Source organism: Microtus pennsylvanicus, chromosome 4 (assembly GCF_037038515.1).
Source record: "Microtus pennsylvanicus isolate mMicPen1 chromosome 4, mMicPen1.hap1, whole genome shotgun sequence".
In the NCBI taxonomy this organism is placed as follows: domain Eukaryota; kingdom Metazoa; phylum Chordata; class Mammalia; order Rodentia; family Cricetidae; genus Microtus; species Microtus pennsylvanicus.
The window spans coordinates 40,611,477-40,637,508 of NC_134582.1; the positions used below are offsets into that span (position 1 = coordinate 40,611,477).

The 26,032-nt window shown below is 43.4% G+C and overlaps 1 pseudogene; it reads right to left on the reverse strand.

The window, feature by feature from the left end:
* Positions 1 to 2,674: 2,674 nt before the first annotated feature.
* The window catches only part of LOC142848977 (small ribosomal subunit protein uS5-like), a 56,946-nt pseudogene continuing 33,588 nt past the window's right edge, over positions 2,675 to 26,032 (reverse strand).

Sequence of the window (26,032 nt, forward strand, 5' to 3'; positions counted from 1 at the left end):
TAGGTACACATCGGACAGGGGGTTTGTTTCTAAAATATACAAGGAACTCAAGAAGCTGAATGCCTTAAATACAAACAACCAAGTTAAAAACTTGGTGGTGGAACTAAACAGAGTTCTCAGAAGAAAAAATATGGTAGTTTAGAAATATCTTTAAAACGGTTCACCAGCCTTAGCCATTAGGACAGGCAAATTAAAACTACTTTGAGATTTCATTTTTCCTATCCAAACCAGAAAGATTAAGAAAGCAAAAGACAACAAACACTGATAAGATGGGAGGAACTGGGAATCCTCCTGCACTGTGGGTGGGAGTAAGAAATGGTTCATCTGCTATGGGAATCCTCGGAAAGCTAAAAATATGTCTACCATATGACCCAGCTATACCCAAAGGCTTCGATTCCTACTGCAGGGACATATGCTCATTCATATTCAAAGCTTCTCTATTTACTGTAGCTGGATGAGGTCGTTTGAATGAGAATGACCCCCACAGGTTTATATATTAAATGCTTAGGGAACAGCACTACTTGAAAGGATTAAGAGACATGGCCTTGTATGAGGAAATGCATCTCTGAAGTAGGCTTTGGGGTTTCAGAAGCCCAAGCCAGGCCCACTGTGGTGTGGCTCTTTCTGCTGCCCGTAGATCTGAATGTACCACCACTCTGAGCTGCCATGTCGGCCTGCTTACTGCCATGCTCCCTGCCAGGAGGATAGTAGACTAAACCTCTAAACCTGTAAGCAAGCCCCAGTTAAGTGTTTTCCTTTATAAAAGTTGCCACGGTCATTGTGTCTCTTCACAGCAATAGAACATGGGCTAAGACATGGGACAAGGAAGCAGCCTGCATGTCCGCCACCGGGACCTGAGTAATGAAAATGTGATACCTACATACATACAATGGATGTCATTCAGCTGTAAAGAAAAATCAAATTCCATTTGCAGTTAAATGGGCGGAGCTAGAAAGCATTATACAAAATGAGGTAACCTTACCCCAAAAGACAAACACTTATACCATGTATATTGACCTTAGAGTATCCATAGACTCCAACATCTAGAAAGGATGGGTTGACGGGAAGGGGAAGTGAAATCTTACAGGACTGGGTAAAGGACAAAGATGGTGTGAAGGAAGCAGAGGGAATGATACAGAGAGGCATTTACACAGAGAGAAGGATGGGAGGAATGAGAGACGGAATGACTAAACATATATAAAAATCTTTATTTTTTCCAATTAGAGTTACTCTACATAGGGGATTATGCTCCTCCTGCAACCCATGGGTTGCCAGATTTTTTAATGGGTAAGCCCAGAAGGATGTGGGATACTTCCCGTTGAGTTGTTGATTCGAGGTATCCCAGAGACCCTGCGCCACACACAACAATACAGACTATAGCTATTGCTATGGCGTGCCCACCAGAACTTAACGGTAAAACATTATTGTTAAAGAAACCATACTTGTTCATCATAAGACATGGAGGACACCGACACAGTTGACTGGTTCAAGCAACTGACAATGGCTGGCGAATTCAGGAAGTGGCAGGCCCTCGATATGACTTCATAAACCACCTGGGATCTGTGAGCCACAGATTGTATTACTGAAGAATGGCTTGAGCCGTGGATTATATTGCTGGAAAATGACTGTCTGCTTGCTTCCGTAATTATTTTTCTTAGTAAGATACCATATGATTATTTAGGTTTCCACTTACTCAGTCAAATGGCGAGCACATTCTGTAAACAGAGTTTGTGGTTTTCCTGGGATAAATAACCACACATTTACAATCTCTTGGCTTATTGACAATAGACAGGTATACTCCAATCCATTGTGTATTTATTTTGCTAGTTTACTCTCAGAAATGTTGAATATGTCTAGACTAATTAATGACACATTTGTAGCCTGGTAGTTTATTAACATAAACAGTTTATCAAACCCGCCATGTAAAGTCAGTACTGCCATGTCCTTCCAACATTGTGAACAAAGAAAGTCGACTCCCTTATCTCTTTCTCTCCTGTAAAACCAACAGTATCCTCCTTCACCCTTTATTCTAGATCTAAAGTCACACTGCTAACATTTTCTTGTTTCTCAAAACTGATAGCAACCAAGTCTTGTATACATCACTTAAAGATAATACTCAAGACTGTGTTAAAATACAATTGTAAAAAAGTAAATACTCCATTTACTTCTTTTCCTCTATAATTTCCTCAGAGAACCATCTTGAAAAGTCACAAAACACTTGGTTGAAGGGCTGATTGAAATCTGCAAGACCTCCTTGCCCACTGTAGCTCAACAAATAAGGAAATAGAGACTGAGATTTGAACTGGGGTCTGGGGAGACAGAGGACAGCCCCAGGTATGGCTCTTTATGAGCTGGCCTCCTTATTTGTGACACAGGTTCTCCCCCTGGCTTGGAACTTATCAAGAGGGTTAGGCTGGCTGGCTATCATGCCCAGAGGATCTACCTGTCTCCACCTTCCCCGGCGCTGGAATTACAAGTCCAGTTTTTGTTACCTGAGCTCTGAGGGATGGAACCCAGGCCTTCAGCTTGGAAGTTACGCACATTAACAATGGAATTGTCCCCCAGACTCAGGAGATCAACTTTCCCTCTTTTTCTTTTCTTTTCAGACTTATTCACTTTATTTTTCTGGTATAAAAGCCCTATGTGGTGGCCACAGGTCCTAAGTCCTCTGACTTTAGCCTCTACTGTGGGTTTTCACAAGATGGTCAGTGATTTTCCAATGAGGAGACTTAGTAAATATCAACTCTTGCCAGGCCTTGGGGAGGATGACAGGCAAGTGGCTACAGGTCTTGGAGATGGCATGAAAGGCGGCCTTGTCAAGTTGCCAAGGTGGCAGTGTAATCCCTGATCAATGTGTAGCAATCATCAATACCAGCCATCAGCAGCAGTCTCTTGGGCACAGGAATAGAGACATGCCAGTGCCTGTGGGGACAGGGATGAGACACATCGGTACAGAACCACACTGGCCTGTCACCTTGCATGGAACAGTTACGGGCTTGCCAATCTTGTCACCCCAGTAGGCCCGCCATGCAGGAATGACGGTAAAGGCTTTCCCCTTGGAGCACTTAACACCACAATCAATATGACCACTGTAGTCCCTGATACTGACAAGAACCTTGAGCCTGGCCTGCTGGCCAGCCAAGTCTGGTTCTGCGCTGGCAGTCTTTACAATCTCACCCTTTAGGAATGCTCCCAGGAAAAAGGCAATCATCTTGGATCCCCTAATGGGCAAGAAGCAAGGTAGATCTCTAGATCTCTTCCAAGGACTTGGTCTTCCTGTTCTTGACCAGGTGGTCCAGCTTGGTGATAGGAATCTACTCTTTGTCTTCAGCTTTGCCTCCACAAGTCCGGTGGTCTCAGCCACAGCCATGGCTACAGTCACAACTGCCTGCAGCCTCTAAGACCACAGCCCATCCCTCTGCAGAAGACTGCCTTATGCCATCTGGTGTTTTCCCAAAGACTGAGTTTGAGTTTCTAATGATCACGTGCCCAGCTAATGGCAGAGAATGAACCAGAACCCAGATCTTTGCAACATCGTGTTCCTCAACAGAATCAGTCTCCATTACAATGACTTCTTAGACTTTGCCAAGTTCAATGTCTCTACTGCGTCATCAGGAGCCACCTCAGGCTCAGGACAGGGGGTGAAATGGTAACTGTTTATTGATACAGAATTAATTCACCATTTCACAAGTATCCTGAACTCTTCTCCAAAAATCAAATACGTTATCCAGTAGTCCAAATCTGTAGTCAGAAGGTAATCTTCTACCCATTCATTTGTCAATTTGTCAAACATTTACTGCTGATTGTGTCCGTAAATATCATGCTTGCTAAAGACACTGAGTCCATGAAGCACACAGTCTAGCAGGAGACAGATAAACCAAATATTGGCCAAGACTAAAGACTAATATTCATTATGTGGTTAGTATATACAAACATCTTAAATGAATTTTCTCATTTAACTATTCATGACAATACTGCATGATAAAAATTTGTAACCATTTCACAGACAAGGAATATGAGGCTTAGGAAGTTTAACAAAAACTCAAGCTGATATAATTAGGCAATTCCATACTACCATGTTTTTCTCTGGATTCCAATATGATACTGCTTAGAGTTTAGCAAACTGAAACACAGGGACTCTTTGGAGAGAGCTCTTACTATGGAAAACAAGTGAACGGGGATAACCAAAGTGATGTGGGATGTCCTTCCGTATAAGGGTTGCTTTTATTGGTTGATGAATAAATCTGTTTGGGCCAATGGCTTAGTAGAGTAAAGCCAGGCAGGAAATTTGAACAGAGGTATATAGAGAAAGTAGGCAGAGTCAAAAAGACACCACGCAGCTGCTGAAGGAGAAAGATACCCAGTGGAACCTTACTTTACCTGCAGGTCACATCCTCATGGTAATACACAGATTAATAGAAATGGGTTAATTTAAGATGTAAGAGTTAGTTAATAAGAAGCTTGAGCCATTGACCAAGGTTGTAATTAATACAGTTTCTGAGCAGTGGGGAAACAAACAAGCAGTCTCCATCTACACTAAAGGATACATTAGAGACATCATTTTGGAAGAAACCTTAGGAACAGTAACAGTGTTACTAAGACTGGAGCATTGATGTACCTGGGCAGGGGAGGGCAGCAGGAGAAGGGCCTAGAGAGGTGGATAGAGTTGTACCTTATTCAGAGTAGTAGAGCATTCATATTTACAGATTTCGGGGTCAGGTGACAGATCAGAGGTGCTTCTTGAACGCACCAGTTTGAGCACAATGAGAATGGAGAGTTACAGCCAAGCAAGTTTGTGGTTAGAGAGCTGGGCCAAAGCTCTTGAGATTGACCTTGATGAGATCCCGGACTGACAAGGAGGGGAACAATTGAGGAGTTATTTTGAAGTTAGATTCAATAAAAACAAGGTGATGAGTTGAACGGCCTAGCAGGTAAAAGCCCTGGCTGTTCTTCAAGAGGACTTTGGTCTGATTCCTAGCACACAAATGCCAGTTTGCAACCACCTGTAACTCCAGAAGGCAACACCCTCTTCTGGCTGGTCTGGTGCCACAAATGTGGTACCAGGCATACATGCAGACAAAATATTCATATACATAAAGAATAACATAAAAATAAAGGGAATTTTTTAAAAAAGATTTCAATATGTAGAGTTAATTTACTCACTTTTCAGACCAAGAACAATTGTGTTCTATGTGGACTTCTACTTGAGACTGTTTTGCACTGAGTAATAGCCCAAAGCCCCATTAATGAACTCCCCTTTCACCAGGTCCTATCTGCTTTTTGGAACAAAACAGAAAGTAAAGAATGTAAAAATAAAATTATTTACCCACAGCCCAATCTTATCAGTACTTGAAATCTCCATGACCTTTGAATAAGAAGTTTCCAGAACTGCCATGAAAGCCCACAAGTCATTTTGTCAAGCAAAGTTATCATAGTAAGATATAAATAAGTAGAGTGCTTACCTGCCACTTTGGAGACCCCAGGTTCAATCCCCAGTACTGCCTACAAAACCAAACCAAACCACAACAGCTTGGGATGTGCACAGTTGGTAGGCTGCTTCCCTAGCATGTGTGAGGCTCTAGGTTTGGTCCCCGGCATCATATAAATCCAGAGTGATGGCATGTGCCTAGAATTCCAGCTCTCAGGATGTGGAGACAGGAGGGTCAGAAGTTCAAGGTCAGCTTCAGCTACACCGTGAGTTTAAGGCCAGTCTCAAATACACACACACACACACACACACACACACACACACACACACACACGACAGTATTGTGGAAATTCCCTGAGCGATTATTCACTTACTTGCTAGGTTTCATTCCCTTTCTGGTTGGCACCAGTCTTGCAGTAATAACGAAAGCAGTGGTGCTTAGACCCAACTCCTGCCAAGGAGCCTGTGGTTTAATAAGAAATACCAAGAGACAAAAGAAACTGAAGGCACAGATGAAAAGAGTGCCATCAGGGATTTGCTGAGGTGCTGGGAGTCAACCCGTGAATGGGGCAGGACTCAGGCCTGTAGGCAGAGTGCCCTGCTCACCAGCACCTGGCTAAGTCTCCAGGAGGAGGTGTCCGACTATGTTACAGGCGGTTAGGAGAGCAAGGCAGGGGCAGAGAGGTTTGGTTGCAAAGGGTGTTCTGTGAAGTAGTATCAAGAACTACACATGCAATATACACAAACAGCTGAAGCCCCCAGATCCCAATTCAGCCTGTTTGAATCCGAGATCTGCCTCTTACCATGGGATTTGGGGGCAATTTGCTTCTGGGGTTAACACATCTTCAGATGGAAGTAATTGTATTTTTACAAGCCTTTGCTTCGAAGGTTAAGTGAATGTAAATCATTTGGGGAGTTTAGAGCAAGCTCAAAGTAAGTCCTAATAAACATTAACAAGTGGTACAACTATAAATGCCATTTTTTTCTGAGACAGGGTTTCTCTGAGCCCTGACTGCCCTAGAACTCACTCTGTAGATAAGGTTGGCCTTGAACCCAGAGATCCCCCTACCTCTGCCTCCCGAGTGCTGGGATTAAAAGCATGCGCCATCACTGCCTGGTTATAAATGCCATTTGATGTCTTTATTTTTTGTTGTTATTGTTTGAGACAGGGTCTGACTGTGTGATCCTTCTTGTCTCAACCCCGTGAAAACTGGGATTAGGATTACACATATGGTCTGTCACAGCAGGAAAGGAAGGAAACATGAAAAGCTGGAACATGAAGGAACAAAGCAGGAACATGAAGCCGGCCACATTGAATCTGCGTCAAATATCAGAGGACAGGCAGGAAAGACAGCTCGGCAGGTAAACATATTTGCCGACCTGAGCTCGTGCCCAGGAAGCCACATGAAAACCTGGACGTGGTGGTATCTGCAATCCTCACAGTCCTACAGTGAGATGAGAGTGTAGGTAGGGGAGTTCTTGGAAGATCATGAAGCCAGCTAGCCTAGAGTATGCAGTGCTCCACTGGAAACAAGAAAGACCCTGCCTCGACAGAAGAGATGGGGCAAGTTAACTCCTAAAAGTTGTCCTCTGAGCTCGGCATGTACACCATGGCACATAAGCACCCATGAGCTAACGTTCCAGAATAAGAGAGAAGCAGAGCACCGCCAATGAATGCTAGAGCTCAGCTCGCTGGGTCATCTGCTGTTCCAGGATCCCTTGCCCAGGGAGCTCCTCCCACATCAATTAATATAACCAGGATAATCATCCACGGGCATGCTGACAATTAACACTAACCATCATGTAGGAGGAGGCCACTAGTTAGTTCCCGGCTGCTTAGCCCCAAAATAATCACACAGAAACTGTATTATTTAAGTCATTGCCTGGCCCATTAGCTTTAGCTTCTTATTGGCTAACTCTTAACATATTAATTTAACCCATCTCCATTAATCTGTGCATCACCATGAGGTCGTGGCCTTCCAGCAAAGTTTCAGCACATCTGTCTCCTGCAGTGGCTACATGGCTTCTCTCTAACTCCTCCTCCTTTCTCCCAGCATTCCGTTTAGTTTTCCCCACATAGCTCTGTTCCCCTACAGCTCTGCTATAGGCCCAAAGCAGTTCCTTTATTAACCAACGATATTCACAGCATACACAGGGGAATCCCACATCATCATCACTTGGGACATCTTCCCTCTCTCTCCATGCCTGTGTCCAAATCTCGTCCTCTTTGTAGCACAGAATGCCCTCAATTGTCTAACAGCTTAGCTAAGAAATAGACATGAACTAATAGTCTGCGGCCCAATTCATCTGGATTTTGCTGGCAATGCTAACCAACACAAATTAAAACTTAAAATGACTATGTTTGCATAGTCATTTTAAGTTAAATGCAGTATTGACTAAAGAAAATCAAAGTAACCTTGATTCAAAACGAATAAATTTACCCTGGAAAGTTGCATCTGATGTAGATAACAGTCCTGAAAGGCTCTTCAGGCCGGAGACAACTCAAATCTAGACAGAACTCTTGGATAATTATACTTACACCCTAAAATTTAAAGGAGAGGATTTGGGACTATAGCTCCATAGCAGAGCACCGGTTTAGAGTGGGCAAGGCCCAGTTTTGAATGAAAAACTGCTTGTGTCAGAGCTCACGTCAGTAGCTGAGGGGGCAGGGTAGCCATATTAGTCACTTAAAATGGTTTTTTAAAACAAAGTTTTTTTGTGTAGCCCTGGCTGTGGTAGAACTTGCTATATAGACCAGGCTGGCCTCAAACTCAAAGATCCCCCTACCTCTTTCTCCCAAGGGCTAGGATTAAAGCTGTGTGCCACCACCATTCAGCAACTCTAGGTAGTTTTAAATTGACGATCAGTATTAACCATTACAGGAACACTTATGTATAGTCTAAGTACTTGGGAGATTGAGGCAAGAGGCTCATGAATTAGGAGGTAGCCTGTGTTACATAACAAGACTATCTCAAAACAAAACAAAACAAGACAAAAGACCTAACAACAACAACAAATCAAAATAAAGCAACAAAGCAAAAAAACAAAAAAAACCCCATAATTTTTATTTATTTACTTTTTCTGAGATAGGATTTCTCTGTGTAGCACTGGTTTTTCTGGAACTCCCTCTGTAGACCAGGCTGGCCTCAAACTCACAGAGATCTGCCTACCTCTGCCTCCCAGATTAAAGGTGTGTGCCACCACTGCCTGGCTCAATCCATAATTTTTAATAGCAAACATTTTTAAATATAGGCTATGGTTTATCTGTAAAGCACTTGTCAATATTGCAGCTTATTATTTATTGAGTTTCTTGAAATTTTCTAGGGTGATTGGTGTTTGTATCTAAAGTGTTCTATGTTTATACAATTTTGATTCATTATTAGTTTATTACTAGGATGCAGAGGACTGGGTTCAGGATTGGGGTCTAGATCAGACTGGGGGTGCGTGTGCACCGAAGAGATGCTGGGGGAAACAAAGGGCAGTGTCCCCACTGGGCACCCTGCAGACCATCCCCATGCTCTCAGGAATCCTGTCCTTGACCATGACTGATGCCTCTAACTGAACACTGTCCAAACTTCAGAAAGAGTTCCAGCACTCACTAGCTGGGACACCCTGAAGAAGTCACCCTTTCCTCCAAGCTTCAGCTTCCTCTTCTGAACCTGGAAATTGCAGTGGCACTTGCCTCCTGTGGTTATGGTAAGACCACAGAGACAATGCCCCTGGCAGGCAAGCCTGGCATGTGGTCAGCCTCAGTGCAGATATGAGCTAAGGCAGCTCTAACTCTGTGCAAGTTCATTAAGTTGCCTGGACTTTGTGTCTAGGTAATTCTGGTGTGTGATGCTTTTATTTATTTGCAAGTTTTTTTTAAAAAAAATAATAGTGTTTATTTTAAAAATAGCTACTATTCTTCTCTCTCTGTGTATGTGTGTGTGTGCGTGTGCACACTTCTAGAAGTTACTCACATAGCCGACTGCTAGTTCCTTTGCAGTAGGTTCTTCATATCACATTTCCTCCCCCTGTACTGGTTCCAGGGCCCCAACACAATGCCACGCTTAACATCAGATCCTACTGATTTCCAGTCGGCGGCAGTTGCATGCAAAGAGAAAGTGAAATAAAAAGGGGGAGAAGAAAGAGGCTGGAAGCCAGGGCTGTTGGACATGTGGGGTGCATCAAAAGCCAACTGGACAGATGGCTAGCAGGGGAGCCGATCAAGGCAGGGAGAACACCTGGGCTCCCTGCTAATGAACCGACAGGTGGGTCAAGGATGGGCAAAGATAGCGCGCTGGATGCTGCTTATTCCCCAGCATCCGAGGCTGCCTGAGGCAGAGTTTGTTACTATCTTTTCTCCTCCTCGTGGCTGAGTTAGTACAAGTTCAAAATATGTCCCATTTCACCTTGAAGCAGCCCTGAGCATAAGGGAAGCGTTGCTGACGGGTTTGATAACGGGGGCCTTTTGGGGACCACTTTGACCTCAGCCAGCTCTCTGCTTCCTCCACTTACTTCTCCCCGCAGCTAAAATACAGCTCGGAAAGCAAGCCTAGCAGCTTAGCAAGCCTAGAGCTTGCTAAGTAGGCCAGACGGCCTGGTCAGCAAGAGATCCACCCGTCTTCATCTTCCTAGCACTGGGGTTACAAGTGTGAAACGTGATGCTCTGTCAAGCCAGGTTCTGGGGATCCCACCCAGGCCCTCATATTCACAAGGTAAGACCATCACTGATGGAGCTAAGCACCTTACTGAGCAGCCAGTCTGTGAGCGTTCCAGCTTCAGTGAGAGACCCTGTCTCAAAGCATAAAGTAGAGAGCCAATGCGGAAGAAATCCAGTGGCAACCTCAGGTCCCCACATGAATGCACACACATACACAGCACACATAGGTTTTGTTAAGTTGAAAATAATTGAATTTTAATTGAAACCATTTGAAAACTTCTTCTGAATAAAAGAAATCTCTCCAGAACAGAATCCATGCTCCTTCCGTACGGCTGGCACCCCTGCTCACATCTCCCCAGTCTGCCTTTTCCTTACCTAGGCTCCTGTCCCAGGAGTCTCTGTGCACTTCTCTAACTCCTGGAAGGCTCTTGGGCCAGGCTCAGAGCACACAGCTTCCTGGCTATCCTTCCATCACTAGCTGCAGATCCATCTTGAGTAGCCATGTCTCCACTCCAGAGTACTCTAAACACCCCTAAAACATTTCCCGCCTGTCCCTTGAGCATATAAGCTCTCCTTGAAGAGAGACCTCAAACCCATATTCAGCCCTGTGTACCATGGCTCACGCAGCACAAGGCAGAAAAGACAGCCTGTCAAACCACTTGCAATCTTCAGTTTAATCAGTAGAGGGCAGCAAAGACCCTGAATTCTCTAAATTCTGGCATTGCTCTCAAAACTTCTAGATCGGTCAGTTTGGCTCTTTGTCAAAAAGCAAGCTGGAGTTCATGGGGAATTTAAGGAACATGTTCACCCATACAAGACTCTTTTCTTTCCCTCATTCATGGACTGTTATTCACTCTGAATCACTAACAAGGCGTTTCTGTTTGTTTTAAAGATTTCAAGCTGCCAATGTAGCCTTAAGAAACAAGGCAGATGTTATATAGCCTAAGCCAAAAAGAAGCCCAAAAGCCTGAAGCCTTTGTGCCTGTACCTGCCTGCCTAACAGGCCAGGAGTGGGAAGAGAAGCCTACTTCACGGTTCACAGCTGTTAGGGTTTTACAGCTCTTCCCTATGGTGTGTGGGGAGGAGCAGGTACCAGCTAGGGTACAGAAGTGGCCCCTTGTACTTCAGTACCAATAAGAGCAAGCTATGGTCTGCTTCAGTCTTCTGAATCTGTCTCTGCTTATTTCTCTCTCTCTCTCTCTCTCTCTCTCTCTCTCTCTCTCTCTCTCTCTCTCTCACACACACACACACACACACACACACACACACACATCTTGAACTTGCAACCCTTCAGAGCGAGAACTTCAAGGTCTAAGTCTCCCACCTTTGTGGGCTGCCAGGGTACTTTTACTGAGTTCACACTAAACCCGGATCATCAGACATAGAATGTCCGCACTCCCCTCTGCTAGCACACCCTTTGATTCTTACTGTATGTCGGACATAGGTCAGTGTCCTGTGGGCAGAGGTGCTGCATTTGACTGAAACAACAGTAAGGGTAATCAAAAGGGGCACAAGGAGCCAGGCCTGCTACTTCAGGCCTAGAATTCCAGCTCCTTGAGAGCTGATGCAGGAGAATCAAAACTTCAGTGCCTGTTTGAGTGACAGAGCCAGTTCAAGGCCAAACTGGACAACTCAGTGAGATCCTGTCTCAAAATGAAAAGTACAAAAAGGGCTGGGGGTGGTAGCTTGGCGTCAGGGTACTTGCCTACTATGCGCAAGGCACCAGGTTCAATCCTCAGTACTGCGCTTAAAGAGTGGGCTTTGTCAACCTCAGCATTGCTGACATTTGGGGCTGGGTAATTCTCACATAACAATATGGGAGAGTTCTAAATTGTTCATGACATCCCTGGTTCCCACCAACAGTGTCTTTCTTAGTTAGGGTTTCTATTGCTATGATAAAACACCATGACCAAAAGCAAGTTGGAGAGGAATTGGTTTATTTGGCTTATACTTACACATCACAGTTCATCATCCAAGACAGTCAGGATAGGAACTCAAACAGTGTGGGAACCTGGAGGCAGGAGCTGATGCAGGGGCCATGGCAAGTTGCTGCCTCCTGGCTTGTTTTCCATGACTTGCTCGGCCTGCTTTCTTAGAGAACCCAGGACCACCAGCCCAGGGATGGTACCACCCACAGTGGGCTGGGCCCTTCCCCATCAATCATTAAGAAAAACTCCTACAGCAGGATGTTGTGGTGGCATTTTCTCAATTAAGGCTCCCTCCTCTCTGCTGACTCCAGGTTGTGACATAAAACTAGCCAAAACAAGCAGGCTGTAATGACCACAATGTTTCCAGATGTCATGGACAGACTGGAATAACCACAATGTCTCCAGATGTTGCCAGCTTTCCCTGGAAGAAATTTCCTCCCCAACCCTCTGAGCTGCTACTTTAAGGAGACCGTGGTAGAGCATGTAGAGATACTGTTGCAGCCTGGCATCAAGGACTCTGGGGTCTAGTTTTGCTCTCCTTCCTCCACGTGTATCTGTTGTCACTTGAAGCCTCTGGACTTGGTGGACTGGACACCTGACCTGACCTCACCTCTCAGTTTCTCTCCCCTGGGAATCTGAAACTCGGATCAAGGAACAAACCAGCCACCACACAGGTTCCTAGTGGAGGTCAAAGCTTTAATGCAAATGTACAAGGTGTGTGTGTCTGTTCATGTGTGTGTGTGCATGTGTGTGTGTCTGTGCGTGTGTGTATGTGTGTGTGCGTGTGTGTGTGTGTCTGTGCGTGCGTGCATGTGTGTGTATGTGTGTGTGTCTGTGCGTGCGTGTGTGTGTCTGTGCGTGCGTGCATGTGTGTGTATGTGTGTGTGTCTGTGCGTGTGTGTGTGTGCATGCATGCGTGTGTGTGTGTCTGTGCGTGTGTGCGTGCATGTGTGTGTGTGTGTGTGTGTGTGTAGGAGGTGTAGCATAGGGATATGGAGACAGAGCTGCCTTCATGCCATGATAAGAATAAAAAACAGGCAAGAGGCACTAAGTGGGTACCTGGTGTGAGTTCCACCTGCCTCCCAACGCCTTCTGAAGCACAGCTTCATGTCAGCCTTCAGTGACTTAAGACATCCCTGTACATTTATAACCAGGGCCTCTTTTGTGAGGGGGTCGGGCTTCTCACATTTCCTGTTACTGGCCAGTGTGGGGTTCTACCTGGTGCATTCTCTGTGGCTTGGAGCTGAAACTGTAAGTTGAAAATACCAGGGTCCTGGTAGCTGCTAGAGCCTGTTCTTGGCTTGAACCTGGCCTGGCCTTGCCATAGCCTCTTATCAGTTTGGAGCCGGCTTACCTGCTGACAGCAATGGCTGCTTGGGGTTCTTCCCATAGAGTCCCAAGCAGGTGAGTCTGATCAGCTCATACACAGAACATGGCTGGCTGCTCACTCAACAACCGCCCCTCCTTAGTTTTGTTCTGGTGACTCTTCCCAGGTGGTGAGTGATGATTGACTGTATGGACAAGGAGGTGTGAGGGAAATCTTAGGGGGATGGGCTTATGGGGAAGAATGTCATACAAGAGGACAAACCTGAGAGGGTTCTAACCGGCACCCTTCCCATCTTCTTCGGCACGTCACGCGAGGACATGATACATGAAGTTGTGTAGGCATCTTACGACAGAGATAAAGCTGAGAGAAATGCGGAAAAGGTGACAGATGAGGGCTTTATATCCTGGGACTGGCAACTCAATGATCCTGGAGCCATTTACCTTTGGACTTGTTATTACATGAGGTGTCCTTACAGTCTAAGCTGCCTTGACTCAGGTGTCTTGTTACTTGAAGCCCAGATGATCCTGACCAATGCAGGTCATCTCATCTTTTCAGGCCAGGTCACTTAGGTCCTAGGATAGAGTCTAGGTGGCAGGCCTGAAAATAGAGGAAATTGGACACTCAGTGAATTTTCAGTCTAAAGTTCTCCGGCACTTACCTCCTAAGAAACAAAGACATTCTTTTGCAGAACTGAATTGTTGTTGCTGCTATTATCGCGATTATTGCTATTATAGATTTAATATTTATTATGCTATAATCTAATACAAAAATCTTAAACGCCAATTTTTGGGCTTGGTCGATAACTCAGTCAGTAATGTGTTGTCTTTCAAAGTGCAAAGGGCTTAAGCTTGGTCCCCAGAACCCATATTGAGAGCCAGGCATAGTGACACAGCTTTGTAACCTCACACACTGGAGGAAGAGATCCCTGCTACTCACTGTCCAGCCAGCCTAACTTAATGGTCAAGCTCCAAGCCAATGAAAGACACTGTCTGAAAAATAAGGTGGATTGCTCCCTGAAGAATAAACCCCGAGGTTGTTCTCTGACCTCATCCAAATGCACACATGTATGGAACAGTATACTTGCTCATATACAAAGGGGCCTTTCAGGGGAGGGTGGGTAACTTACTGGAGTTCAATAGAGAAACAACTTGACAGGCGCCATATAAATCTCGGCAGCTTCCTGGAGGCAGGAGATGATGAAGTAGTAGTCATGCCTTCTGGGCTAGGGTCAGCAGTGGAGGTCTACAAGCTGCTGTGGAGAAAAGAAGGGAGGGCCTTTAGAGAAAAGCGTGGGAGACGCCCAGAGTGTTAGGGCAAGCATACTCAGTTAGCATTTGGGTGGCTATCCAAAGAAGAGACAGAAAGGGGACAGGAGAAGTTCTTCTCTGACTTAGAACTCAGAAGAGTCTGCAGATCTCAGTGGTGCAGGCCTGTGAGCAGCCTCCTTGGATCCTTTGTAGTCTGTCTTTTCACTTTAACTTGCTTTAAGACATTATCTGCTGTGTCTGTTCCCTCTCCTGTCCCTTCTGTTTGAGTCTTCATTTCTAAAATGATTAATGTTGACTCTAGTTGTGATTCTTACCTTCTGAGGTCTCTAATTATGACTTCAATGGTCCTCTCTTTCCCAATGTTATTTTTCCTAGATTTTTAGATCATCTTCAAATCGTAAGCTACCCTTTTCCACTGCCTTCATAAGTATTTCCTTCTGGTATGTTTTTATTGTTGGAATGCTGTTTTGCCCAGTGCTTACTTTTCTTCTTACATCAAGTTTTTGAGGCATCTTTGGTCATTTTTATACAAACTTCAATTTTCCTTTATTTTAAAAGATGGGTCAGAATAACTTTTCTAGAATCCCAACCTCATCACTTCCTCTCTGGGCCTTTAGAAGAACTTTATAACATGTGGCTCCTCTCCTTTAACCTGTGTCTTCTACTTCCTGTCAGACTATGTGGTGGCATTTCATCTGTATTTTAATAAATAAAGCTTGCCTGAAGATCAGAGAGTAGAACAGCCCCACTGATCAGCCTTACAGACCAGACAGTGGTAACACACACCTTTAATCCCAGTAGCCACACTAGCTGCCATAGAAACCAGGCGGTAGTGGTGCATGCCTTTAATCCCAGATCTAGAGAGGATTCTAAAATGGGAGGAGACAACTCTCAATCTTAGTCTCATTCTGAGGTTTTGTGGAGGCAGGATCGCCATTTTCAAACAGAGGTCAAAGTAAGAGCCAGTGATTGGCTGCTTTGCTTTTCTGGTCTTCAGGTTGGACCCCAATATCCGTCTCTGAGTTTTTATTAATTGTGCTTCAATACTATGGGTTCCCCTTTTAGAATTTGCTTTCTACACACAGTCTACTTCTGGTGTGAGACTTCTGACTTCAAAGGAACCTTTTAGTTTTGGAAGGTCACAGAGCCAAGACTTCCAGCTCTTCTTCAGCCCTTCCCTTTGTTGCACCCACATAGCCCCTGCATCCACATATAGATGCACAATTTTTTTTTCTGTGGTTTTTGAGACTGGATTTTTCTGTGTAACAGCCCTGACTGTCCCAGAACTCTCTTTGTAGACCAGACAGCTTCGAATGCCTAGCTGTATTCCCAATCTTAATTGTGTTTCTATGGTGCACATCAGTAAGCATATACACATATTATCATAAGATCTTTATCTATGTCTCATAATGTATAACATACATTAAATATTTACATGTGTATATGTAGATTTGGATTTCCATTTAACATTTCTTACCAATCTGAATTTATAAATATGTTGCCAGTTAAAATAACACATTCCTATAGTCACCTGCCTTAGGTATCAGAGAGATCATTCTAATGTAAAGTTTCCATTTATAATTTAATTGTTCAGAAAATTCATCAGAAGATGAAAACCATGAGTAAGAACTAAGCGATTTTACAGCAGATATATTTAATTAATTTAATTAATGTATAACATTTATAAACTAGTTATAATCGACTGGAGCAGCTATGAGTTTAAACAGAGACCAAATCAGCTGCACAGAATGTTTCTATATTAATTTTACAATGAGAAACTTGAAGAAAAATATCAACAAAGAAGAAATGTTTGCAATCTTACAGATATAAAGCCAACAAAATTTTAGTACCAACATGGAAAGTGTTACAAATGTATTTACCTGGGAAAGAAGCCCAACAAAGCTTTTATATTGTAACTTTCCTTGTCTATTTGAAAAGATACATAAATTCCAGTGTGGTGGTCCATGCCTTAATCCTAGCACTCAGGAGGCAGAGGCAGGTGGAGCCCTAAATAGGAGGCTAGTTCCAAGATAACCAAGATTACACAGAAAAACCTGTCTCACAAGAACTAAACCATCACCATCATTATCAAAATTAAAAAAAATACATAAAATAATGTGTGTGCAAGTTAGTATTTTTTTCTAGAAAAACAAACATTCCAATACTTGTGGGTTGAGCCTCCTTCTACTCCCAGTTACCATGTTGAGGGTGATGGATTTTGTACAGAGCTTGGGACAGCCTTTAACCTGGACGAGAGGCTCCACCCCAAAGGTTCTGCGGGAGTCCCACATCACAGATTCACAAGGGAAGGCAGGCTTACTAAAGAACACACGGTGCCTGCTGTGTGGTACAGCCATGGCCTTCAGCATGCACCACCTCAATTGCTACCCTTGCCTTCTTCCTTTTTCTTTCTTGCTTCCTGTCCTGGAAGCAGAAGGTGACTTTCTCCATATGTCATGAAGACTGTGGCTTGTGCCGCTGCCAACACCACGGAAGGACAGACCTAAGTAGAAGAATTTGAGCTGTGGCAGCATTTAGGCAAGAGAAAAGGCCAATTAATTAACCTGTCAAATCCTTCCTCTCAGATGTCATGAATGCTATAGATTCTTGCATAATATAGTATTGTTTCCCAGGGGGTGATGAACATCCACTTTCTTGCTTCTTCAAGTTCCAATTTGCGGGCCCTATAAGTACTCAGGGATTAGTGCAGTGTCTGCAACAGCTGTACATGGTGGCCAGCGAACATTTGCAATATTAAACAGCATTTACTCTTAGTTTTCATAAACAGTATAGACATAGCACACTGGAAGCTGGCTTCATTTGCCTTCCATTGCTGTGATAAATACCATGGCCAAAGCAACTTGGAGGGCAGAGCTTATTTTGCCTTACAATTTGTGGTCCATCAAGAAGGGAAGTCAGGGCCGGAACTCAAGGCAGGAACATGAAAGGCAGAAACTGAAGCAAGGCCATGGAGGAGTGATGCTTATTGGCTTGCTCTTCATGGCTTGCTCAGGTCTGCTGTCTTATTTCGCCCAGGGCCACCTTCCCAGAGGTGGCACTGCCCACAGGGGGGCTGGGTCCTCCCATATAAGCCATTAACCAATAAAATACTTCATAGGGTTGCCTACTGGCCAATCTGCCAATCTGATAGAGGCATGTGGTGGTTTGAAGAACAGCTCCCAGAGGCTCATATACTTGAATGCTTGTTCTAGGGTTGGTAGATTGTTTGGGAAGGACTAAGAAGTGTAGCCCTGGAGGGAAGTGAGTCACTGGTTGGGGTGGGCTCAGAGGTTTCAAATGCCACACCATTTCCAGTTAGTGCGCTCTCTCTCTCTCTCTCTTCATTGTGGTGGTATCTCAAGAATTAAGCTCTCAGCTATTTCTCCTGCTTCATGACTGCCTGCTACCATGCTTCCCACCAGGATAGCAAGGGACTCACTCTCTGAAACTGTAAGCCCCCAATAAACTTTCTTCTTTAACAGTGGTTCTCAACCTTCCTAATACTGTGGCCATTTAAACAGTTTCCTGTTGTGGTAACCCCCAACCACAAAATTATTTTGTGTTTCTGTGTCATACCTGTAATTTTGCTACTGTTATGAATCATAATGCAAATAGCTGATATGCAACCCCGAAGGGGTTACAGCCCACAGGTTGAAAACCACTGTTTCATAAGTTGCCCCCATCATATCTTAGCACAGCAACAGAAAAGTATCCAATACAGAATTGAGAAGAGGGCGTATTCTCAGCTGAGGGTCCCTCTCTCCAAACGACCCTATCTTGTATCAAGCTGACAAAAAAACCAACCAGCATGATGACATGACGTTTTTTATTTACCACTGATATGTTTCAAACAAAAAATTGCATTTTTTTATAATTTGTATTTATAAAAACATTTAGTAAAAGTTTCTTTAGAAGTAAATAATTACTTTTATTTAAACTTTTTAATTTGTGTAAACATACAAAATTACTATTTATATGTTGCTATTATGTACTAATTGATAATTTTAGATGTTTTAGAAGAAAAATAACCTTGAGGTTCTAACATATAAAAATACTTTTAATTTTCTGGTATCTCGATATCTACTTCCAATACATTTTTGGTGGGGTATACTCAGACTTGAAGGCCTTTGAGTGAGATATTTTAATTGTGTATGTGTGTGAGTGGGTGTGCATACACCAGGCATGCTCAGAAACCAGAGGGGGATGTTAGGTACCCAATTCTGTCACTCTCCTTATTCCCTTGAGACAAGGTCTCTCCCCGAGTCTGGACCTTGGTCACAGCCTCAAAGATTCTTCTGTCTCTACCTCCCACAGTTCTGGGTTATAATCCCATGCACAGCCACACTCACCTTTTGGTACAAGTGCTAGGATTTAAACTCAGTCCTCACACTTTCACAGCAAGCACTATTAGCCAGCAGTCTCCCCGCCCCTCTTTTATTTCTTTGTATCATTGAGAATGGAAACAAAATGATGTTGGAACAGAATTAACAAAACCAGAAAGAAGCGCTCAGAAGAACAGGGGCAGAAAAGAAGAAAGCTGAGCATGTTCAGAAAGTTCTGTCCTGCTGTGTCCTTTTAAACTGAAGATCGTAGCCTAGGTAAAACTCACAAGGAAGTCTGGCAAACTCTTCATTTAGTGAAGATTTAGTCACTAGGTAAAGCAATTAAAATAAGAGAAAATTCACAGACCAGATGAATCCTCTCTCACCTCATATTTTTTTAGTTATAAATGTTTTTCTTCTTGACCCAAACAAAGTAATTAAAAAGGGTTTTTTGTTTGTTTGGTTTGGTTTTGGTTTTTTGTTTGTTTGTTTTTTGAGACAGGGTTTCTCTGTAGCTTTGGAGCCTGTCCTGGAACTAGACCAGGTTGGCCTTGAACTCACAAAGATTAAGCTTGCCTCTGCCTCCAAGTGCTGGGATTAAAGGTGAGTGCTACCACCGCCCGGATAAAGGGTATTTTTCATATCTAACTCACAGCTCAGAACAGATTTGACATGGATCCTCTTCCTGAAGATAAAGCGCAGGAAAATTGGTGAATATGGAGAGGAAGAGAAAAGTTCTCAATCTTTATAAATTCTCATCGTGAGGAGCACTCAGAGAAGCACACTCAAGCCTTCTGAACTCAGGAGCACGCCTCCAGGAGGACAAGCTGATTCTAATGATTGATTATTGATTTTTCACTCTATACACTGGAAGAAAGTTTAGCATTTCCTATCATGGTAGAATATTTTCAAAAGGAGAAATTGTAACAACTTTCTAAAGTGGAAAGCCAAAGAATGCTGTTACTGTTGCTATGCATTCCTCCATCTATCTTCTCCATCCCTTTCCCTCAGTGATGGAGTTCACAGCTGGAAAGACTTCGGCTTTTAACTGAAAGAACAGAAAATGTTAGTTAGTTGCGCTAAGAACGAGGCAAGGGACAAATACTAGGACCAAAAAGATGTCTGAAATAATAGCCAACAATCAGAGGCAGCCAACAAGGAAACAAATGCAGATATGGGCATTGCTGCCTCACGATAATCGACTTACAAAAATAGTGTTAGGTTGTCAACATTTAGCCCAGCTTTGTGTGAGACCAACAGCGCAGTACTCACAGAAGACAATGAAAACGGTCTAGTTTCGTAGGAAAAAAAGCAATGCAAACTTCACGCCAAGATGTTGAAGCCTGCAAGAGTCATAAAAACTAATGCGGAGAATAACATTTTAAAGGGTTGTTTTATTTTGTAATTGTGTGTGTGTGTGCGCGCGCACGCGCACATGTATGTAGGTGCCCTCAACTGGAGTTCCAGTTGATTGTGAATGGCCTGTGTGGGGCGGGATGCTGAGAACTGAACTCAGGTTCTTCTGATAAAGATAACAACTTTCTTAAGGATTTTTAAAACTGATTTGCCTACTGGATACATAAAACACTAATTGTAAGTTAATGAGGTGCTGAGAAGTATTTCACACATGTGTACCTTGAGTCAACAGATTGAACACACATATCTCTTCAAAAATTTATCATTCCTTTATAACAGAGACACTCAGAATCGATTCTTCTAGAATTTTGTTCATTTGTTCTGTTTTTCAAGGCAGGCTGTCCGTGTGATGCTCTGGCTGTCCTGAAACTCACTATGCAATCCAAGCTGGCCTTGAACTCTCCATTCTTCTAGCGTTTTGAGGCTACAGCACAGTTTCTAACCAGAGTCACCCTCCTGTATATCTGCATGTTACAGCTGCTGCTTCGTATAAATGTTCATTTATTTTTACATGTGTGAGTGTTTTTCATGCATGCAAGCAATGCAAAACTTCCCGCCAAGATGTTTTTCATGAATGTATGTCTCTGTATCATGCTTAGTGTCTGCAGAGACCAGAAGAGGGCATCAGATCCCTTAGACTGGGAATTATTGATGGATGAGAGTTGCCACGTGAGTGCTGGGAAATGAACTGGGATCCCCTAGAAGAGCAGTCAATACTCGTAGCTGCTGAGCCATCTCTCCAGCCCCTCCCTCAGCTTCTTATTCATATAAACTAGCAACATAGTACCCATGGTATCATAGTCATCCCACCCCCCCACCCCACCCCCCACCCCCACCTATAGTCCTTCACCCCTGGTAAATAAAATTCTTGTCTATGTCTGTGAAACTTTTTGTCATTTTGTTTTGCTTTTTGTTTTCCTCTTTGTAGTCCGTGCTGTCCTGGAACTCACTTTGTAGATCAGGCTAGCCTTGAACTCAGAGATTCACCTGCTTCTGCTAGCCTCCCAAAGCGCTAGGATTAATAGCGTGTGCAACCACTGTCCGGTCAGTTGTTTTTTTTTTTTTTTGATTCCAAGTTCATACACAATTTATCTTTGAGTGCCTGACTTACTTCACTTAATTTAACTTTCTCCGTTTCTTCCATGGTGTTACAAACGATAGGATTTCTTTCCTTTCGGTGCAGAATAGTATTTGATGTGTGTGCACGCACACGCACGTTTGTACACGTACATATATATGCACATTTTCTTTATCCATCCATCCAGGGCAGATACTTAGATTATTTCCACTACTTGGCTTCTGTGAATAGTGTTACAACAGACGTGGAAGTGAAGACATCTCTTTGGACATGCTGATTTCATTTCCTTTGGATACATACTTGGCATTGGGAATAATATAATAGTTCTAGTATTGATTTTCTGAGGAAATTCCATGCTGTTCTATAATGGATGTACTACTTGGCTCTTCCACCAAACAATTGTTCGTGATTAAAGAATAGGCTCCATTAAAGAGTCATTTGGATCAATATGGAACATGAATAGTTTTTTGTTATGATTTTTTAAATAAAAATCCGGCCTTGAAGATTGCTTAAAAAAAAACTTAATTTTTATTGGAAACATATTCTCTTAGAGAAGATGAAAATTGCAATGTGAGAGATTTGTATGCTGAAATTATGATAGTATTTTTATGATAATATTCTGCCCAACATCATACAATTTGTCTTAGGGTTTCTATTGCAGTGAAGAGACACCATGACCATGGCAACTCCTATAAAGGAAAACATTTAGTTGGAGCTAGCTTAAAGTTCAGAGGTTTAGTCTGGTATTATCATGGAGAGAAGCATAGCAAGTTGCAGGAAGACATGGTGCTGGAGAAGGAGCCGAGAGTTCTATATCTTGATCTGAAGGCAACAGGAAGTAAACTGTCTACCACACTGAGCATAGCTTGAGCAAAGGAGACCTCGAAGCCCACCGCCACAATGAAACGCTTCCTCCAGCAAAGCCACATGTCCTTATAGTACCACTTCCTTCAGGGGCCATTCTCATTCCAACCACCACACTATGACGTGTGACTTGTGAAACCTGTGCTTGATTTCTGAACGGAAACTCTGCTGAAGTAGCTTTGCCAACAATCACAGTTGCTTTAGACTTGAAATCAGGTTTTCTCCACATCGCATTTACTTTTAAAATAAGGGTACACCGACCTAGGAAATGTTGTCTAATTTGGCATTCCTTCTTTAAAACATTTGTGTGAAATTCTTGAGGATAACATAAACGGTGGTTTTGTTAAAAATTAACGTGAAAAGTAGTGTAATAAAATAAATATATAGCAGTATAACAATGTATGAAATTCTGAACACTTTGTCATTACTCAGCCAAACTACAGAACTCTAATAAGGGTGCAAGATGTTGAACACCAATCCAGAGAGATGCCTCAAGAGTTAGAGGAGCCTGCCCTCCAAGTCAAGATGACCTGAATTTGATCCCCCAGAAGAAGCCCAGTATCTGAAAGCTTTCTTCTGATCTCTACATAGGATGGTAAGCACTCAATTCTCCCCACACATGTGATTGCAAACATAGATACAAGAAATAAATATGAAATTTAAAAAAATGTTAATATTCAGTATTCAGTCATGTAACAATCTGTTTGCACTGTCAGGTATGGCGATACATGTCTTTTTGTTTGTTTTTGCGGGTTTTTGTTTGTTTGTTTGTTAGTTTTTTTCTGGATTTTCAAGACAGGGTTTCTCTATAGCTTTGGAGCCTGTCCTGAAACTCGCTCTGTAGACTAGGCTAGCCTTGAACTCACAGAGATCTGCCTAGTGCTGGGATTGCTGGGATTAAAGGCGTGCACCCTAAACATCCAGTGTGAGACATGTCTTTGGGAGGCAGAAACAGGTTGATTTCTGTAAGTTCCTGGGCTAAATAATGAAACCAGGTCTCAAAAGACCTGTCCCTGTTGCGTGTGGTGGTGTGTGTCTAGAAATCCTAGTGCTCAGGGGACCTACACTGGGGAATGAAGAATTCAAGGCCAGCGGAGGCTCTTAGTGTCTCAAGCCCTCAAAATGAAAAAAAAAAGGCCAATGATAAAAGGTTTCTTTTTTTCTCCCTTTTTTTGTCTATGAAGTTGCTGTTTATTTATTTATTATTGGCCTGTTTGATGTAAGTGTGAAACAATGTCCAACAATAAACTGGAATTTTATTTTGCTGAGCTGTTCTAAAATAAGGAACAAGCAGAAGGGTGGGACATTCAGTAGTTTGTTAGCTGATTTAGAACTCTTGATTATATTGACATCTAGTTCTTTGTTTATATATCTGCACTAGACCTACAGCTCTTCATGAGCTTTTTTTTTATCACTAATGTTAATAAGCAGTAATATTTAAGTGTCAATAACTGGATAGGCTGTAAATCAGGTCAGGTTTTTGTTTGTTTGCTTTGGGTTTTTTGTTGTTGGTTGGTTGGTTGGTTTTTGGTTTTTAAGACAGTGTTTCTCTGTGTGACAGCTCTGGTTGCCCTGGAACTGGCTTTGCCAACCAGGCTGGCCTTGAACTCACACAGAGATCCACCTGCTTCTGCTTCCCGTGTGCTGGGATTAATGGCGTGTGCCACCACCGCCTGGCTGAGTCAGGTGTGTTTAGACAGCAGCTTACAGCATGTCTGAAAATACCTCTCATAGCACAGCCATGGAATCAATATCCTTCTTGGATCTGGAGGAACTGAGGCAGAGAAGGATTAAGTTACTTGCCTAAACATGGTCAGTGCTGCGTGGAATGAACATTGACTCATCCTGAATGGGAACTATGAGTGCAGGAAACAGGACAGGGAGGAGCTTCATAAATGCAGTGTGTTCTTCTGGTCAGCCACACGCCTCTCCTCCAACCTGGCCTGGCCCAGTTCCACAATTGGTGCCTTTGGCTTCAAAGCCTTCTTAGCCTCTGCAAAGCAATTCTTTGAAACAGAAGGGCACCTTCAAGGTGGATGGGCCATGATGACCCACACCTCCAATCACAACTTTTTTTTTTTTTATTTTTGAGACAGGGTTTCTCTGTAGCTTTAGAGCCTATCCTGGAACTAGCTCTTGTAGACCAGGCTGGCCTTGAACTCACAGAGATCCACCTGCCTCTGCCTGAGTGTTAGGATTAAAGGCATGCACCAACACTGCCTAGAAATCACAACATTCTTGAGGCTGAAGCAGAAGGATGGCAAGTCCCAGGCTGTACAGCAAGTTCCAGACCAGTCTTGGCTGTATTGCAAGACACTATTTCAGCACACACACATGCACACACCTATGGAAGATGGCAATATTAAGCCAGCATATTTCTCAATGTTTCTCCCTCTAAAGTAACCCATCAGACAGAAGGAAACTCTCAAGCTCCAGGAGTCAGAGGTCTAACACCAAAGGCCCTGGTCAGTTTAAGTCTTTGTTCTCCTAAAAGCCATACATGTAAGTTTGCTCCATGCCCTATAATATTCTTAATATGAAAACATTAGGTTTAAAATGAAAATGATGCTTCAGCAGAGTCTTGGTCCTTGCTGTGGAGCACAACAACCTTGTCATGACATTCGGACTCCTGGTCTGAAAGGCAGAGCCATAAACCAGCCTGTGACCTTCAGCTAAGACCAGGAAAGCAAGGTCTGAGAGGGCAGCTAAGAAGCATGAAAAATGAGGACAGGCGTGACGAAGACAAGACACTTGGATTCATTGCTTCCCCGATTCACTGAGGATCTGCCGTCTTCATGTGTGGTTTTGCTCAACTTTCTCATTATTTGATTCAAACACACCCTGCAGACTGTCACGGGAGATGCATGGAGGAAGTGAACATGGCGTGGTGGACACGAGACATGGATGGAGGGCTACCAGGAAGAAGTGGTACCCTGGTGGAAGCTTAGATTGAGTGGGCGTTTGCTCAGGTTCACCCGAAAAATCAAAAAGTTCCTGCATTTAGGATTACAACCAGTTTCAGCGGCGTTTTGTTCACCCATTCCACTTGTCTATCAGCTGAGTATTTAGGGAGAGAGGTGTTGATTTTTATAGAATCAGCCATGTCCACAGAGAAAGAGAGGGAACCATGGGCCATTCAGCTGCCTAAAACCTGTGTCAGATATGGGAACCAGATTGCAGATTTACCATGCAGATCCTAAACTCACTTTATAACCAATATCCACAGCTGATTAACCAAGAGAAAGATGGAGGCTGGGGGGTGGTGGGTGGAGATGTCATGCTGCATTTGCTCCTGGGCTATGAACATAAGAAGAAGAAGGTGCTGCTACAGGGGAAGGCAAGCTCCTCCGTACAGTAGAGGTTATGGTCCTCACTGTATAGACAGCAGGGCCAATAATCCAGCCCACAAAACTGCCAGTGGAAAAAAAAAAGAGCCCAAAGCCTTTGAAGTAGTTAATGAATCCACTCTTTTTAACTTACTCTGGTCTCATTGCTGAGAGCTGTGCAGTTGCTCCTGGGCAGAAGTTTCACTAATGCAGGCATGTTGACTGGCCACGGCATCAAATATTCATCAAGTCACAGATGGGAATCTACAAAGAGTTAGCAGAGAGCTTTCGTGTCTCCCTTTGGTTCTGGGGAAGCACATCAGCCCTGCGAAATGCAAGGCCACAAGCACACTTTTAAGGTGACGGATAGGGTTGCTGACCCATTTAAACAGGTTAAACGGGGCCAATTTAAAGGCTTTGCTTTTTTCTT